This window comes from Pinus tabuliformis, chromosome X (assembly GCF_031772625.1).
Source record: "Pinus tabuliformis cultivar Carrire ecotype Pingquan chromosome X, CPIR1, whole genome shotgun sequence".
In the NCBI taxonomy this organism is placed as follows: Eukaryota; Viridiplantae; Streptophyta; class Pinopsida; order Pinales; family Pinaceae; genus Pinus; species Pinus tabuliformis.
In genome coordinates this window covers 464,032,001-464,048,446 of record NC_142308.1, presented here as the reverse complement: position 1 = coordinate 464,048,446, position 16,446 = coordinate 464,032,001, and positions in this window count along the sequence as shown.

Sequence of the window (16,446 nt, the reverse complement as noted above, 5' to 3'; positions counted from 1 at the left end):
GTCCTCCTCAATGAATCATTCGACCCCTCACAAGACAAGATAATTATTGTGAATACAAGAGAAGAAGAAGTAGGATAAAGAAGGAAAAGAAGGACAAATTCATCTCTAGTATCTATCTATTTCTTTATTGACCTCACCGGTGTCAATTTGTAGGAAATTTCTGGGAATCTTATTTGGGCACGTGAAAATTGTAGATAGGTCAAAATTTTTGGGAGGCCGAGTTTATGCGCATATTTTAAAAGGCTGAAATTCAACCTACGTAGATTAGTGAGGGCTGAAGTTTTAAGGGAATAATTTTGACTTGACTTGACTTGACTAGATTGTTGCTTGATTATGTTTGATCATAGCTTCTTGGTCAATTTAACCTAATAGTTGACTACGTGCATTAGATGTATCTTTTGTTGAACTGAAGAATTTCTCCAAGGAAACGGTTGTTTGGTTTTTCCCTCAAGTGGGTTTTCCCAGGGTAAATCGTGTGTTCTCTTTGTGCCTCTTTGTGCAATGTGATCTCTATTGTCCTTATGACTTTATGGTTGAATTTATTATGTGTAATTGCTTAATGATAACCTATAATTATTAAAATAAGCTCTACATCATTAAAAGTACTTATTAATATTTCAAAAAAATTTCCTTGTATCTATTGCAATTTAACACTACTAAATATTGAACCAATTTTTGAAGGCTCTTTGTCTCGCAACAATCATTCAGATCAATAACAACAAAAAAGAGATTTCGCGAAACTTCAAACATTTTACAGTCATATTTTCTACATCTCCTTGATATTCAGAAGTTTGACGGAAATCATCATCACAATTTGTGGCATTAGAATTTCAATGGAAACCATCATTTTGTCTCATTTAAAGACAACAATTTTTGTTTCATAGAAATCGTGATGCTTAGGAGTGGAAATTGTGATTGTTAGGCATGGAAATTGTGATGGTTGGGCATGAAAATTGTGACATTCATGCGTTGAAATTGCGACATTGAAGAATCGAAATTGTGGTGTTTGGGCATGGAAATTGTGATGCCAGAAGGCTTGCCAAAATTTGGACGAATGTGTGGATTTAAAAAAAATTAATAGTCTATGATGATGGTTTAGGTCCATCCTTTTTTCATCCATCAGTACCTAAAATATTCCTAGTTTTGACTAACTATAACTTTTAAAACCTTACATATAACAAGTATATTGATTGCTAATTGCTTCATCATATAAATTTGCTATAGTTCTATAGATTTTCCATGTGGTTACTTATCATTGGTAGCCAATGCCTCTTGTAAGAGAAGTTGAAGCACTTGTTATTTCATCCATTCTATGAAATGAAACCAATTAATATCATAAAAGGAAAAGAATAAAAACTTATTCAAGAACAAGAAATCCCATTGAAAGTAGGTCTTTTAGACACCAAGAAAAACCCTTTATAGTGAGCATATAAAGGTGAAGCTTCCATTAGATTTTAATATGTTATTCTAAACAATGATGATGACCATGTAATATTTAAATAATAATGATGATGATGCAGATAAGAATTCAAACATTGACTAGGTATTATGTTATATTTTCATTTTTTTTGATAGACTTATTGATAATTGGTTTCTACTATGTTGGGAAATATCATTGAACAATTTTTAATATACTTCAAAAATTTGATCATTAAATATTTTGACCTTTGAAACTTTGATCAAATCATATATAATTTTCAATTTCAAAATTCCTTATGATTTTATGTTGATCTCAAATGAAATGATCAAATATGAGATTGAGTTTGATTCATGATTTCAGTTAAATATTCAATGTTTATTTACATAATTTTTTTCTTGTAATATTTCATATACTTACAAGTTTATCATAATGTCATTCATCCTCTCCTTTGAAAATATATCATTCCCATCATTTTCCCTATAACCATGTACCAATAACCTAATAGAATAAGTGAAAAGAGATATCATTTACCCTTTTGCTCTGGCCATTCTTAAAATAAAGACAATGGACAATTTCAAATGGAAAGTTATTACATGTCAACTTTCTTTAATTTAAACTTCAAAATATTTATTGTATTTTATTCATTTTCTTTCATTCGAGATTATTTTGATCGTAGACTTGAATTTTAATATTTTTATGTTCTAAATTTATAGATACTAAATTTCAAATAATCTAGCCAACTACAAAGGGGAATGTGTAGAGAAAAAAGTTAAACCAAGTTTTCCACATTTATAGAACTCACATCTTTGCCATTCACTCAACAAATTTGCATGAAAAATGCTTAATGCTAACCATTGTTTCTTGTATTTAAGTTCTAAGAAAATACAAAGGCCCATGTAAACTTCTTATATTTTCCATGAACTTGTGATCCTACTATGCTTCCCTATAGAAATAGCTATTTTATAAATAATGTTCCAAAAAAACTTATAGTTCTACTACATTTTTGTGATCTAGATAGGTTTCATTGGATGAAGGAAATAAAAATATATCAAAAGAGATTCTATGGATTAAGAAAACAAAAAAAAAAATATTAAAAGAGATTAGGTTCTTCTACCATTGAGAGATATCTTACGGTCACTTGATTAAGAAAATGAATTTCCAAATCATGAAAATAATGTCTAACATCTCATTACCTAATGACAAGTACAACTCAAAATTATATCTCAAATTTATAAACACAAAAATCCCTCACCACAAGGGAACATGTTTTCCATTATATTCATCAATATTAATACTGCTAATGTCTTGTAGACTGTATTTTGGATATGCGAAATTTTTTCAAGCTCGTTCCTTGTAATGTCTTAAGATCTCAAAATATGTAGCGAGTTGGAATGTCCCTTTACAAATGACATTATCAGTTATAGAAACATCTGATTTGAACTTTAGAAAGAATGGTGAATCCACATTATGTTTAAATCAAAAAATATGAAATAAACAAAAGGCAAGGATAATACATTTGGGATCATCAAACCCATGTAGAAAGACAACAACATCCTAAGGAGATGGAACACAATAGAGACATCCAATCTTGTAATTCTCATCATACCAATAAAGAGTCCCCTAATATGGAGTTTTGAATAGCCACCAAATAAATCAAAATATTTAAAAGAACATAAGATAAGAATATAATGAACATTAGCATATTGTTACTCACTATTCTAAGGAAAAATAAGTTTTTCTTTCGCATCAACTTAAATTTTGGACATGTTGAATACATGTATTGATCTGTTCAAGAGAATTCAAAATAAAGGCGGGTGGAAAGAATGCCAAAAACAAAAATATGTGAAACCTAGGAATAATAATATTATCTACATGATGGTATAACTCAACATCTCAATTGCTTAAAAATTGGAAAAACATAAAAAAATTAATAAAATACAGGAGTGCAAATAATGAACAAATAAATAGTGAATAAATAATGAACATTTTATAACATTCTCCCTTTTTATGGTCAATCTTTAGTGTATTAACCTTAACCCACTCACTATGGAGATGATATATTTTTCTATATGCTGATATGATATGTACATCACTCTATTCTTAAGAATCAGGATGCATACATTGTTGTGGAACTATTGTATTTGAAGAGGGAAGAGAATATGGGAGTTGGCTTGCCTAGAATACATTCATTATATGGCTTATGAAACATGAATCAATGCAATTCTTTGAAACTGCCTGAATAGTTGAACCCAACTCAATTAACTAAGGTACAATTTATATTAAATTTTCTCTTCGATCTAGTTTTAGGGCATCAATAAGCACAACTCTAACAAATACAAATATTGAGGTTGAGCCTGACTTTCATGTCTCCCTACAAGGTTTCACCACCTATTATCTTGCATTGAGCTATTATTCAGCTGGTGCATAAGTTTTGAAACCACTTAGAGGTAATATGTGACTCCCTAAGTTGGCATATTAATTAGGAATTGTGCTAAAATCTCTAATGAGATATTCTCCTCCATCAAATTGAACCCTCTAGAAGTCACATAGCTTTGAATCCACACTTTCGTCCATCCATTTTAGGATAAAAATTTGTAGGAGATAATTTTCAGATTCATTAAGAGGATTTGTGCACATACAACATCCATGTCTCACTCCTGGATGATCATGAATATATAAAATCCTTTTTTTATATTCTTTTAAAATTCACAAGTGGTGCTCCTGGATGATTGTGAAAATGTTACTTTGACATGAAAGTCATCATATTGCTTGAAAAATCCATCCATGGGGAATGAAATTTTTCATATTACTTGAGTTTAACAATATCTTGCATTATTTTGCTTCAAAAATTAGTAGAGAATTTCTCTTAAGAGATTACTTGTTAATATCTTCCTTGGAAGATGAAAGTCAACACATTACCTTAGAAAACCTTTCACAATTTAGACAATTATGAACTAGAGAGGTAGACCACTTACTGATGTCTGATATAACATTAGTAAATTTAAATATGAAATCTCTAGCTGCATAACCACAAAATAAGGAAATTTAGAAATAAAGTTCTTTTTGATAAGCAAAGAAATATGTAATCCATAATGTTAAGTCTACTAACATATCATATAGGAATATTTTAGATTTTAACTTATGGTACAAAAGCCTTATAGCTTCTCACTTGATTATATTGGCATCAGGCAATGATAACTCCTTTCTCATTTAAAACGATCTTCTTTCATCTGAATGCAGCCATCAGAAGAATATTTTCCACAACATCAGTTATCTCAAACACATCTTTGATGAAGTCAATACAAATATTTTTTGAAGTCTTCCCATCTCTATTAATGACACATCCTTTCTTGCTAAGTTGATTAGGTGATCTATATCAAGGCACGCTGCATAAGGAGGAGGGAGGTTTCCCTTTGAAGGTTGAATATGAAGAATTTACTAGCACTACCCAAACCTAATGACAATGAACAATTAGTAACAACTTACTCACACTTGTAAGGAAATGTTCCAGAAAATGCAAATATTAAAATATTAGAGAATATGTGGCCTAAATAATATAAATATATTAAGGCATAACAAAATAGGCTATTTCATAGCAATTTGTAGGCCATAAACCTAATTGTGCATAGGATGGTCCATATTGTGTTTGAAAAATAGGTACTATTGTCAATTCATCGAGACATAGGTTTTGAACCATGCAAACAACGACACTATAAAATTTCTTCCAAGAAAATAAGAAAAATGCCTTTGGCTCAATAACATCGCATAAGGATATAGGACTATATCATTTTGACATTAACTTGGGCATCTCTCTTAACAATACAAGTATAAAAAGTGTAGAGTGTTGAATTACTTGACACAATAATGTCATGAAAACATATAATCTCTTGCGAGAATCCATGTTTCACAAAGTGTATGAACACAAAGAATTCTTTTCTAGAATCTAGATATGAAGTTGCCTTTATCAAATAGTGAAATGTTTCAATGAATCATCATTGATGGGTCTAAATTTTTAGTAGCAACATTGGAAATCGAAGCGAAACTCTAAGAAACATTAACACTTAAAGACAAGAGGTAATATTGTTGGTATTCTCACATTCCACTTTTGGTCTATGTGCAATGACTCCATGACTTATAGAAGTGTACAATAAAATTGTCCTTGGACATGGAAAGTGTGGTTGATAGGATAAAATATAGTCTACTGGAATTAATAGAAAAATATTAGAATCACCACTTACTGAAAAAGGTCTACATATTATCATATAGGTGAGAAAGGATAAAGTGACTAGGCATTGTGAGATACATATGAATACATTATTTGACTAAAAATTATTATTATAAGCTTCATGAATTGAAAAGTTTAGGTTTTAAATATATACACAAAATGGATCCTAGTTAACAGCAAGTTCATAGAATCATAATCACCAAAGTTAATTCAAAGTTGGAGTCATTTCCATATATAATGCAAAAAGTAATGAACTCATTCTTCATTATGTACATCAAAGAAAAGCGTCAATGCCTTATTTCAAATTTGTACTCAAGTATAGAAATATTACAATCTAGGGAGTCTAGTGGCCCCTCCCAACAATTTGAGATAACATACACATATATACTTGAATAACATACAATTCTCTAACTCAACCCTAATTTATAATAATTCCTTTGAGGAAAGTATAACCCACAAACTAGTAAATAATTTGATCTAGTGAATACTATATTTCCAAGAATACATTACAACATAATATATACCTTAGCAGAAACAAAACTTTTTCTTCAAGTTTGCCAAACTTATGAGACCCTCACTGAGATATGAACTAATTTTGGGGATGTGATCAAGACAGAAGAAAAATAATCCCATATATGAGACTTCTTAGAATGTTCCCACATAGAACACATAAAATAATGCATTCAGGGGAAAACTATTGTCAAAATGAAAATAATAAACCTAAGGAGAAATGAATCATATTTTCTTGAGAGAAAACAAAAAATTGGTTGTAACTACAAACTATCCATGGGTAGATTTAATGTATACTTTTTGAGCCAAAAGAACAACAAAAAATATACAAAAACAACCAATAGATGTACTTCAATGCAAAAGAATTTGATGACAATAATTTGAAAGGTAAAGGAATAATGATGCTAAGGAATATTGGAAGTTTTCCTCTAAAAAAATGTTATTCCACACTCATTAATAAGGCTTGAAAGTTGAATTCCAACGAATGAGAGGAGGTTCAATTTCTAAAAAATCAATCTAGATCATGGACTTCAATATATCATTGATAGAAAAAAGAATATTGCATCAAGAAAAATCACATTATGCGGTTAGGAAATAATATAAAAAGAGAAATTTCTATCCCATTCTAAGAATATTTGATTCATTTACAAAGTCTAATATTATTTGGTGGTTTGGGAGAAATTGAGTACAATGATACTTGTGTTGTTACTGGAGTCATCATCCAATAAGAAGGAAATGCTCAAAGCATTGTTAGAGTCTTCTATCATCAAGACTCTCATACTAGCGAGCATTAAATTATTTAAAACACATATTTACATGAAGGCAAGGATAGCTTGAATCAAAATTATATTCAAGAAAATAACCCTCTATGTATGAAAACTTATGACTTACATCTAGAGCCATGCTATGTCTGCCATATTTATTATCCCAATACATGTTGTTGATATGGTATAGCTGTTGTATACTCAAAACCTTAAAACAAAAAAACTAGATTATGAATATTTAGTTAATGAAGAAACTTGAAGAAAAGTTCCCTCACATATTGGAGTATATTATTATTAACATATATGATATATCACTCACCAGCACAAATTGTGTGTAATTTCAAACAAAGAATTCTTTGGATTTTGATGTATGACCTGCTCCATAAAAAAGAATGAGCTAGGATTAACATTTGATCCAGAAAGAGTTAGGATTAATATTTTTAGTTCTTGGAATTCTAAATAATTGATCTACCTTCAGAGTTTGAATGGGTCACTTTCACTTTCACCGAGGGTGTACTTCCATATTGATGTTGTACCTTAAATTTTTCTATACCAAATTTTATTTGAATATGTATTCAAATTTAAATCTTTCTACTATGTATAAAACACTAGTTGGTCTTCTCCAGACTAAGAAAAATAAGCCATGTGAGGATTTTTATTTTCTAGAACAAGGTAGAAGCCTTATTATGTATTTGAACTATTAGAGAATAAATACCAGTATGCGAACATAGAAGTGCACTCACTTTAGCCAAACATACAAAAAAAATTCTAAAGAAACCACTGATGTTTGCATACTATTTGGAGAAACCATTGGTGTTTGCATATTATTCAAAACCCCAAACTATGACGGATATGTGCATAATAAGACACTCTTCCTTAATACAAAGAAACAAGGTTGGACGATGAGCATTTCTTGTTTCCAACAAAAGAATATAGTAAACCCTTTCATTTTAACCAGTTGCAAATTCTGAATGACCAAAACCTAGTTTTCCTTTCTTTGGAAGGAAGCTTGTCCATAAGGACAAGAATAAACTAGAAGAGGGAGAAAAGGATGCAATAAGAACTTATTTTGATTTAAGCATCAACTTCATAAGAGGGTAAAAGCTTGGAGTGACCATTCTGTAGCCGTGCCCCTTTGTTAAAGAATATGCACTTGTGACATAACATGTAGATACAACAAGAAATCATTATGGTATTTCAACGAAGTTTCCAAAGTCATTGAGAAACATGCAACTTACTTTGTGTGTTTCTAAACGAATGTAACCAACGTGGTTACATAAAATTATTCCAATATTTTTGTGTTGAGCACCATGTGAACTTGATATCTATTCTTGGCACAAAGACGTTGAGTGAATGGATAGGATTTTGCGATATTGACTCAGAGGACAATGCATAAACGTTGATGGATGCTCTTGTGTTGATTGAGAAGGACTATGGCAAACAAATAGAGGCCAATGTCAGGGCATTAAACAGTCAAAATCACTCTTGGCATGTGTTTACTAATTCATGATTTTTATGAGAAGTTGTAGAGATGAATTTGATGTATGATGTTCATCACTCAGATAGGAAAGATGTATTACAAATAAATATTCTATTTGGTGATAATTTTAAACCCTTTTATTATTGACGGTTAACCAAAAGTATTGCAAGGTGAAACATCCCAATTTATCATTTTCTAGAAAGGATATGGATAAAATTTGATTGGAAATAAAATTGTTGTCATCCTTGTTTATTGTTGGCGAATAAAATCCATTTTTTAAGGTACTTTTGAGCAGAAGATAAACATGATAGAGCATATATAGGCGGAGGACTAGAGAAAAGGATCACTTTGAACACATCTGATAATCAATTGATATTTTACTTCATGTTTCGAGGAAACATTTAAGAATTTAAAGGATCATCACATCTGATAATCAATTGATATTTTACTTCATGTTTCGAGGAAACATTTAAGAATTTAAAGGATCATCTCCATAATTTCAATGATTCATAAACACCTTTGAGGTAGTATTTGGTATTAAAGGAAACATATAGCTCAGAGAAATTTCCAATCTAATATTTTTGGTAAAAAATAAGAAAGCTGCACAATTCAAGGTAGATGTTGAATATTTTTAGGCAAAATAATCAGTTGGGAAAATCTTGTTTCCAGAACATATGTCAACCAATCCTTAGTCCAATATTGAAGGGATTCAGGCCTAACAATCTCAATCCTTTTGCAATCAAACATATATGTTATAATTTGTAAGGAAAGAAGGAGGAAGTCTATGGAAAATGGTGACGTTAAGGATTCATATTTCAAAGGATATTTGACCAACAACCTTAACAACTCACATTTTTCAATCTGATCCATATTTGGTTTGTTTTTAGAATATTAATTAGTTTTAATTCCTAGAAGTTAGTTTTATGTTGCTAGAAGATGGTAAAAACTTGAGCATGTAATTTGTATTTAAGAAATTATTTGTAATTTGAAGAGGGTTCATAATTTGAGAGAAAAAACCATTTGTATGTATAGGAGATATTTTTAATATTGATTAGATTTTCTGAGGCAGAAGTACATGGAAAAATTTCTCAATGATTCCTGTGTTGGTGTTCTATAGTTTGTTTCTAAGTGAATGAATTTCCCTCTCTATAATTCGTGAACTGATTATTCTTCATATTTGAATGAAAGTAGATGAAATTATTCTTCATATTTGAATGAAAGTAGATGAAAATAGAACTCATATTTGATGCTCTATTTTGTTGCATACAAATATAATCACCCCATATTTCTAATGTTAAAGAAAAATTCATTCTTTCTTAATGCTCTTTTGTAATGGACTGTACTTCTTGATTCACCCACCATACTACAACTAATTAATGTCTAATATAAGGTTGTCTAACTTGCTTTTGAGAGTTATTTGTTCATAAACTATTTCTTAAAAGTCCTTTGATTGATACCGTATTATTTTGAATCCATGCCCAATGCATTTTCTCTCTATCCAACACTCTATAAAACCTTTACCCTACCAAAGATATGGCCACTGTGTTGATTATATCTCCATCTGTTGAAGTGACATTAAATAACTTATTCATAGAGAGATACCTCTCTCGATTGGAGGGCCCAATTCTTATCTCCAACACTGGTTCAATGTTACCTCAAAATTTTCCTTTCACAACTAGGGAAATTACAAAGTGATAAGATTTAGATGCCATTTTTGGGGAGGTGAAGGCTTTAAGTAAATTACTCCAGAGAACGACAATGTTTCATATCTGATCATTAATGGTGAATAAGGATCATGCATAATTAGGCTTTGCACCATTCACCTTTTCACTCCAATCAAGCTTCAAATCAAATTCAAAGACACCACTCAAGGATGAACCTTGTTGACAAAGACATTAAAGGACACGGGAAAAATTATTATCAAAGCTTTAGTTTTATCCGAGATGTAATATTTTTTTATCAATTAATTGGTTTCCTTTCGTGAACATATCAAAATAATAATTGCTTTCTCCATCTAAATAATGTTTGTAGATCTGCACTTCTATATCCTTCTTAAAATTTGTAGAAATACCCTCTTCTCGTATGACTGATCTTGACCAAGATTCTTCATTTGAGCCATATGATTTCCATGACCAGTCTAGTGAGCCTCATGTAATCAAGATTGATATTATACCTCATGTACATTATCTTATTCCCTTCAATATTCAAGAGAGATATAGACCCTTAATATTTCCAAATACCTTCCATGATTTACCTCTCACACATTAAAAATGCTTCCCTATCTTTGATGGATATAATCTTACAACTGAAAAACTTATTCAAGCCTTTGAGAATTTCATAGAACATTTTGAAGTTAAGCACGATGATGTTTACATGACAGAATTTTCTCGTTTGTTGCAAGGGGATACTAAGGAATGATTCAAAAATTTAGAGACTAAATCAGTTGGTCGATGGCAGGAATTGAGTGATCTGTTTCTAAAATTTTGAGGCGAGAGGAAATCTAGGAATGAACATATTTCACAGTTTCATGTCATAAAGGAACAAAGGGATGAAGCTGCCTCTATGTTCAATAGGAATTTTTTGAGTTTTTATCACAAGATGCCTAAACAAATAACCGAACGAATGCGAATAAAAAATCAGTAAACGTCTTATATCCTTTCTTAATATTATGTAAAAATGCATATTCTATATTGATAGTGTCAGATGAGCCACCTTATCAAGATGATGCTCTAATTCTAAAGGGGAAATATTTATAACACGTTAAGATTCCAAAAATAATGCATGCCATATATCAGATAAGGACATATGTAGAGATGTTAGGAAACCAACTCACAAAAAGATAGAAAAGATAGATCAACACCTTAGAATTCGGCCTCTTCAAGGGGGAAACCTCCTTTACATTACACAAATGAACAATTCTTGGATGATACAAATGACAAGATCTCCCTTCTATATATAGGAGTCTAAGGGGTCATAATATAATGAGAGCCGACATAACAATAATAATGTAAGGGAACAATAATAACAATAGTGGGATTCTATGGGGCACAATAATAAAATTATGGGGACTACATGGGCACAAAAATATAATAAGGGGGTTGTATGAATAACAATAAGGGGTTACACTAATAGTATAGGGACCTAACATGCCCCTCTCCTTCAAAAACTGTTTCCTCAACGCTTGAGCAGTTCTTGATGCTTTTGTATAAAATTCTTGTCCTCCCATGTGGAATATTCAGCGGGTAAGTTCTTCCACTTGATGAGATACTCTAAAATTGATCGATTTCGTAGGTGTCAAGTTCTTGTTTCTATGACTGCTCCAGGTTCCAATATGATTTTCCTTCCTCGTTAAGTTCTAGCAATATTGTTTGAACTGGGATCTTTCGCAACTTTTGAATGAGTGGTCACACTTCTTCGTCCTTCTTCCATTCATCCCTTACTTTGTCTAGCCAATCTAGTTGGATAATAGAAATATCACATAACAATGCTTCCACATCCTCATCCTTTCTTTAGAGTGCATCTGCAACAACATTTTGGTTCCCTTTTTTGTAGATGATTTCAAATTCATAACCCAACATATTTGTGACCCATTTTTTTTGTTCTTCTAAAGATAATCTTTGTTCTAAAAAGTATTTAAGACTGTCATGATCCATTTTTACCTTGAAGTGTCTTCGCATTAGGTAAGGTTGAAATTTATTAAATGCATGTAGTATTGCCAACATTTCCTTCTCATAAATAGCTTGCTTGAGATGTAGCCGTAAAAATACCCAATCCCCTATGTCAAAACTTATTTCACTTTGATGTTGATTTTCTTGTTGTTTCATTCGATTTTGCACCAAAGTGGTGTTATCCTTTAAAAGTTGGAGAAATTGTTGTTGATGCTCGATGCGATCTTTCACTGCTTGAATATTTTTCTTCTTGATATGTCCTTTTATCTTGAGAGTTTGAGGAGTGGCAATTTCTTCCAATGCATTACAAGATATGTTTAGATTCATTTCTTGATGCTCAATGTGATCTTTCACTTCTTGAACATTTTTCTTCTTGATATGTCCTTCTATCTTGATAGTTTGAGTGGTAATTCCTGCCAATGCATTACAATATATGGTTGGATTCATTTCTTCTTTCTCGATGTGATCCTTCACTTCTTGAACCTTTTCCTTCTTGATATGTCCTTCTACCTTGAGAGTTTGAGGAGTGGTAATGCTTGCCAATGCTTTACAAGATATGGTCGAATTCATTTCTTCTTTCTATGGGGTTGTTTCCTAGTGTATATCCTCTTCTTTTGATGTTTCTTGATCCTTTTCTTCATCCTCTTGATAATCTATGTAAAGTAATTTCTTCTCAACACACTTATGACCTTTAGTGTATTTTCTATCACAACTGTAACAAAGCCCTTTTACTCTTTTTTCTCCCAATTGTTGTGGTGTCAACCTTGTAGCTTGTGGAAGGCTAGGAGAAACAACACTTCCATCTTTATAGTTATGAGGGGTAAACTTCCTTGTTGCCATAATTTTGCTTTCCACTTTTCTTGCCAACCCGAATGCCTTATCCAATGAATTAGGTTCCCAAAGACGAACCTCATGTTGAATATTATCCTTTAAAGTCCCTATGGAGACATCAATCCTCTAATTCTCTCGATTATCATTTCCCCTTATATTCAATTTTTGAAAGACCTTAATAGGATCTGCCATTGAACACTTTTTTTTTTTAGATTTATCAATTGGCTAAGGAAGGTGTTTCTCTTTGTATCCTCATAATGTGCTATCATTTCCTCCATGAAAATTGACCTCGTAACAAGTGGTTTATGAGAACAAAGGCCTTTATACCATAAAAATTGATCTGGTTCCAAATATGAAGATGCAATACATACCTTTTGTAACAATTGCACCTCATGAAGATCAAAATATTTCTCCATCTGTAGTATCCAATTTACCAGATCCTTGCCATCAAACTTCCTCATATCACCTTTTCTTGATTTTAGGAGCTCGATCTTGAAATGATTGTAACTCTGTAATTTCATATCTCCAAGTTCCAAAATTGTGTCCTGTAGTAGCCCTTTGAGTCCTCTTTCTAAGTCCGCACATCTAATCAATATTGGATTCGGTAGGGAAGAGTTATGCCAAATCACCCACTATGACCTAATTATAGAATGGTTAAGTAGAGCGAACTTGTACGAAGTACCACGTGTCAGGGTTTCAACCCTAGTACCTGAAACCGATACACAGAAAACTACAGTCCGTCCTCTTTCTGAAACTTCTTACTAAATTTCAATTTGATGCTCAGAGAGAAAGTTATGATGAGTTTCCCAAGATCACATGTTTTGGATGTAATTCGGGAGCCTGTAGAAACCCTAAATGTCTTGGACTTTATCTCTGAAAATATACCGAACCAAGATTTGAAATTCAGGCCCGAGCTTCACCAAAATTGTGGCTCAAATGGGTTTTAATTTTAGAGTGTGAAACTTCTAAGAAAAACAAGTATAGTGAAAATTCCACGATGACCTGTTTGAGATGGAATTCTGGAGTTTTCAAAAACCCTAACTTCCTCAAATCATATCTCAGAAAATATAGTGAAATAAGATCTGAAAATCGGATGCGAGGTTCAAAATGATTTCAGGTCAAATGGGTTTTTGTTTTAGCTCCTGAAACTTCGTAGAGAAAAATTTATAACGAGAATTCCACGATGACATGTTTGGAGCAATGAAACCTTATAATCCAAAGCTCTGATAACAAATGCTATGAAACCAGCTCACAAAAAGATAGAAAAGATAGATCAACACCTTAGAAATAACCCTCTTTGAGGGGGAAACCTCCTTTACATTACACAAATGAACAATTCTTGGATGATCAAATGAAAAGACCTCCCTTCTATATATAGGAGTCTAATGGGTCATAGTATAATGAGAGCTGACATAACAATAAGAATGTAAGGGCACAATACTAACAATAGTGGGATTCTATGGGGCACAATAATAACAATATGGGTACTACATGGGCACAACAATATAATAAGGGGGTTGTACTAATAACACTAAGGGGTTACACTAATAGTATAAGGAACTAAAAAGAGAAGTAATTTGTGTTGAAGCCTTTTCCACATATATTTCCAAGTCGCCAAGTACAACACCTACGTTGCAGAAACATAATAATGTTGTCTTGTTTTAGAAAGTGAATAATAAAATTTGTAAAAAGTGAAAAACTGAAATATATCTTATGTCATAAACTTAATCTTTGTTCTATCTCAATTCTTGTGTGTTTCCATGAATATTTAAAATTTCCACCTGCAAAAATCCAAACTCTTTTGATAAATTTATTCTAACCTAATATATTTTTCAACAAACAAAAATACTTGAGAATCAATTAAGGATCATCATTTTTCACTAATTAAACTATTTATGAACATTCAATAAAGGGAAATGGCGTTTTCCAAGATAGAAGCAAATGCAACCCAAACATTCAAATTTTCCTTCTTGATCATGGGTTAAGTTCTCCCTTGTTGTAATAACATCCCAATCCATGATCAATATTCACATGCATATTTTAAATGTTAAGTTTTGGAGAGAAGCACTCATAAAACCTTACCTTCACTTTAATAATGGAAGCAGCATAGGGTGCATGAGTAGACTCTAATGATAATAAATTAGGCATACTTGAGTGAAAGGTATGATGCTCCGGGAATCTAGGTTCAAATCTGTAATAAAGAAATGTTTTTTCGACCATTCTATTAATGGAACCCCAAATTAGGGAACAACCACTATTTCTCTCTAAGTTAAGAGAATTACAAGAATAAAGACCTCGACAAGGGAGAAATATATTACGTTTTGCTACCAAATACCCTGAGTTACATAGTACAAGACTCTGTGCCAGAATGAAACCATAAAGAGACCTAATTGAGCCCTTTTTTGTTTGAAGTGAGTGTTGGAATCAATGCATCAAGGTTTCTATTGGCTTGGGAGACCTCAAATAGGCTCAAAATGATCATAATAGAAAGAAAAAAATCAGGTGAAAGGAAGACAATTTAAACCCAATGTACAGTGAACATAGGGTAATAAGACATAGAGTAAGAGGATTTAAATAAACTAATTCATGTTAGATGGGTTATAGGGGGAAAAAATGGAGTGGCCATGCTCCAAAAATTTTGAAGAGTCCTAACTTGCATCGGATGATGTCGTTGCAGAAACAGCTTACATCATCATCCTACTGGTAAGGAAAATTTGGGAGACTTGGGTAATCAATATATGAATAACCATAAGAGTAAACATCAACTACAACCAATTAGTAGGGTTCACAATGATATGAAATTTAAATACCAAGAAAGGAAAGAAAAATCAGGGGATCATGTTCTACCTCTCAGCCACAACCAGAGAATGTTGAACAACATCGCATTCTCTACCAAGATAAACACCCTCATCAATTTTGAACTAACCCTAGTTGAAAGATGCAAAATTTCTAGACTTTCAAGGAAGAATAGCTAAAAATGACAGCTCGTAAGGGTATTCATTTCATGGACGGCTCTAGGATGCCATAGTTCTTAATCGTTCAGTGCGAACAATGCCAATATTGTAGGTTCACTATTGGATTTTTGGGTGATGGGACAATAGCGGAGTTGTAGACTGTATGACTAGCGTAAATTAATGAGTTAGTTAGTTAAGGTTGCATAAATGAATGGGTTGAGTAACAGTTAACAGGTGGTGGATCCAATGGTGGAAGACATTTGAATTGTATAAAATCATATCATATGAGCATATGGAAGACAATGAAGATGAGAGGGGAGTTCATCCGAAAGGAATGCCTTATGGTGTAGTTACAAACGCTTGCGATTTATATTATAAATTTAGTGGATTAATAAACCCAATGAATTATTAATATTAAAACTCTAAGGATTAATATTGTAAACCTAACACATAAATGTGCTTGGCTATGATAGGGCTTGTAATATTTATACATTAATACATGTTAATTATGGTTGACTATTATTGACATGGTCAACTATTGTCAACATGGGCATCATACCAACAATAGTCAATGTGACTACCATGGTGAACCAT